The sequence below is a fragment of the Microtus ochrogaster genome, chromosome 10 (assembly GCF_000317375.1).
Source record: "Microtus ochrogaster isolate Prairie Vole_2 chromosome 10, MicOch1.0, whole genome shotgun sequence".
Classification (NCBI taxonomy): domain Eukaryota; kingdom Metazoa; phylum Chordata; class Mammalia; order Rodentia; family Cricetidae; genus Microtus; species Microtus ochrogaster.
In genome coordinates, this window is record NC_022016.1 from 76196467 (window position 1) to 76200723 (window position 4257).

Below are 4257 nucleotides of genomic sequence, written 5' to 3' on the forward strand. Positions count from 1 at the left end.
GGGCTCACAGACACGGAGGACCCCAAGCACAGACTGTAGTCCAGAGTCACTGCTGTGTATGTACTGCAGGCGACGGGCCCTTGAGTGTCAGTCATTTAGCCATGGTGACCCTGGAAGAATCGCTTATCATCTCCACGTTGATTTCCTCATGCTGCAAATGAGTTGATCCCTTCTCTCCTGTATGATCTCAACTGTCACTCTCTCACAGAGGATCTCCCTGCTTATCATTCTAAAACAGCCCCTTCACCAATCACTTTCTTTCCCTTTACTTTTTTTTCCCCTGAGACAGGGATCATGTAGTGCAGGTTGGCAGGTTTGCACTCCCATGTCCCGGTTATGTGGTACTGGGGGCAGAACTCAGGGCCTCGTGCATGTTAGGCGAGCACTCTACCAACTGAGTTACCCTCCCAACTCTCTACTCTATCATCTTGTGTGACTAAGACCTCACATGTGTTTCTTATTATGTGAAAATCCCTATGCATTGTGTTTGTTTATGTTTGTTTTACTCCTAGGAGTCTAGCTTCTCTTAGGTAATGTCTATGTGCTTTGTGCCTAGAACACTGATTGGCAAATACTAAGTGATCAATAAAATCTTAGTGGAATGGATGGATGGATGGATGATATAATGGTCAAGAAATAGGAACAGAGGGTTGACATGGCTATGTCAGAAAGATTTTAATAAAGACAACTTCCCAATCAATAGCAATTAACCCAAAGCAAAGCAGCCACCTAGGCGAGGTGGCTCTCACATCTTCAGAAGGGAGCTTGTCGAGACTGTGGCTTTGCTCGGGAAAGGCTGACTAGAGTGTCCTCTGGTTCCTCGATAAAATTGCAAGTACTGAATTAAAACCTTGATTGCGGAATGCTGTCTACTCTCCTTGTTAAGTTATAGACTCTATGATAAGTTGTATTCTCTCTGCTTGGTAGCGGCAATGAAGGAGGTCCTGAGGGTGGGAGAGGCAGAGACAAGGGAGGTGACAGTGGTGGATTCGGGCTGAAATGATGGTGGGGTTGACCTGAGCAAAATCAATTAATGCAGCTGTGAAGGACCATCACAGGGCAGTTACCGCCTTTTCCCTTGGGACCCTGCGCTCTTCTACAGAACCCCACTGTCCCTGGGACTTTTCTTCCTTTCCTACAGGTTGTCTTAAATTCCTTTCTCCCATCTACATCAAATAGTCACCAAATCTTGTCCTTACATCGTATAGTGTCTCCGAACTCAGGCCTTATCTTTGAGAAAAACGACTCTGACAGCTCAAGGCTCTCTGGGGTTCCCTCAAGACCATTTACTACCTCACGGGGCTTTGTGCATACTGGTCCATCTATCTGGGCTGCTTTTCTGAGCACTTAATGCCGACCGCTCCTTAAATGTCAAGTCTACATCCCAGAATCAAGCACAGGCCAGGCCTAAGATCTCAGGATCTTCACTGCTGACCTACCCAACTGTTTGCCCAGCACGCCTTAGTTTCCTCTCCTGGTTCTGTGACAAATTACCCTGACCAAAGCAACCTAAGGGACATACGGTCAATCTCGGCCTCACAGTTCAGTATGGAGGGGAGGTCAAAGCAGCAGGAGCTTAGAACAGCCGCTCACATTCCATCCACGGACAGAGAGTGATAAACACTTGTGCTCAGCCTGCCTTCTCCACCCACACAGTGTAGCATTCCATCCCCGGGCAACGGTGCCACTCACAGTGGCTAGGTCTTCCTAAGAGACCACGAACCAGTTACTGCTTGTGACCATCTAAGATGCTGTGGTCTGTTCCCCTCTTCATAGGCTTACCGTGAAAGTCAGAGATGCCAGGTGTGAAACTCCTTGCAAGTATTTATGAGCATATTTATTCAGCAGATGATCCCTCCGCTCTTCTAAGGACGATCCAGGAGGTGCTGTGAGGGACAGTGGGTGTGGCCTCGGCTTTTGTGGACTGAAGGAGAGTGTATCTTGCTCCTATTATCCTGCTGCATCAGACACTGAAGTCCTTTGGGTCAGGATCCAGGTGTTATTCACCTCCACACATACTGAGTGTGTATTAGTGAACTTTCCACTTCTAGATCAAATGTTTGTAAAATATATCAATTTACAATGCTAAAAGGTTTATTTTGGAAGTCAAAACCATGACAGATGCCGGGAGATGGTGGCACACGCCTTTAATCCCAGCACTCGGGAGGCAGAGGCAGGCAGATCTCTGGGAGTTCGAGGCCAGCCTGGTCCTACAAGAGCTGGTCTTCCTAAGTTAGTTTGTTTAACATCAACTTGACACAAGCTAGAGTAATTTGGGAAGAGGGACTCACAACTGAAAAAATGCCGCCATAAGACTGGCCCATAGGCAAGTCTGTCAGGCATTATCTTGATTAATGATTGACGTGGGAGGGCCCAGCCCACTGTAGGTGGTGCCACCCCTCTAAGCAGGTGATCCTGGTTGTACAAGTAACAGCATTCCTTCGTGGCTTCTGCTCAGACTTCCTTTGGTGATGGACTGTGACGTAGAAGTCTAAGCGAAATGAACCTTTTCCTCCCCAAATTGCTTTGGTCATGGTGTTTGTTACAGCAATAGAGACCCCAGCTAAGACCCTTTCACTGTCTCCAATAGCACCACTGTAGGAACCAAACCTTTACTGTATCAATCCATGAGAAATAGCTCGGATTAAAACTATATCAAGGGGCTCAGGAGATACTTGTATCAAGTGAATGACATCCCAGAGAGGGAAAAAACTTATGTAGACTCATGGAGATGTTACAGAGCAGGTCATAATGAGAGCACACCCAATAGTTTATTGTGGATACACATAAGGGGTATGTGGCTAGGTAAGAAGGCAAAGGGTGGAAGAGCCATGTGTTCATGTTAAAGAGATGGGATTTGGAGGATAGCAGTGGAGTTACTAAGATGGACGTAAGAAGAGGCCTCTGGGGCCATGTGGGGTGTGGTATAGGCAATACTGACGGCTCTAGCAAGAGGAGGACAGTAAGGAAGCTTTAACCACAGAATTGAAAGGAAGGGACGGCATGAAGAGTTCCGGATAAGTACAATAGACTGGCCCAGGTGCAGGGTTAGCAGAGCTGGCAAGCAAGAGGGAGGAGCAGTGGGTGTTTGCTGGGTTCTGGTCACTCGAGTATCTACATGGCAAATGTTTTCTGTGTTTATCTCACATTTGATCCCTATTGGCAGTGCCATATTCTGGTGATGGGGCACAGCTCTTGGTGCACATTTTAACCATGCCAACTTCATCAGGAGATGGAAACGGGGAGAGTGGACCTGCAAGGTCATTCATTTTGCAGATGGAGATACTGCACACAGCGAAAACAACACAGGAGGTGGTGTTGGAGATACCCATCGTTTGTGTGGTCACTTAAATCTGCTTCCTCTTCTGATTTGAGTGGTGAAGGCCATGAGTTGTCCATGCCCCTGCTTATGTGCTGTGACTTGGGCTCCACCCCAATCACGGTGGAATTTATTTCTCCCTCTTCTTGAATCTGACTGGGCTTGTCTTGTCTTAACCAATAGCTGCAAATGAGATTTCTGAGACTGAATTTTTATTTTATTTTTAATCATTTTTAGAAATCTAATTTTATGCGCATTGGTGTGAGGGTGTCAGACTCCCCAGAACTGGCACAGCAGACAGAGGTGAGCTGTCATGTGGTTGCTGGGAATTGAACCTGGGTCTTCTGGAAGAGCATCCAGTGTTCTCCACTGCTGAGCCATCTCTCAAGCAAGTCTCCATCCTTGCGACTTTAGGATATGTCCTCTATCTTTACCCTCTTGGAATGCCATCACAAGGCTACTATGTGGTCAGTCCAGACGACTGTGTGTGAGGCCCCGTGGAGAACTGTGGTGCCCTGTCCTCGGCCAGCATCCTCGGCCAGACTTTCCGACTGAATGCATTTTACAAGTGAGCCCATACGACACTAGGAAAGGGGCCATCCAGCCAACCTCAGAACTGTGATAAATAATAAATGATCAGTGTTCCAAGCAATTGAATTCGGGAGCTGTTTGTTATGGCTGGAGTAACTTCCCCTTTCATTCCAAATGGCGGTTACTTACGCTGCCGCCTGTTCTGAGGAACAATTCTCGTTTTATGAGAAGCATCAGTTTTATGTCTCATGTAAACACTGCCACCCTGGAGCACCGATTTCTCTGTCCTAGCAATTAGAAGAAATCTAAGGCAGTTTTGTTTGTGGAAATCTTAATGTTAATGGTAACCACTGAAGACTGCTACGAGTCTAACAGAAAATGTTCTGAGCCTGGACACAGACTAGAAG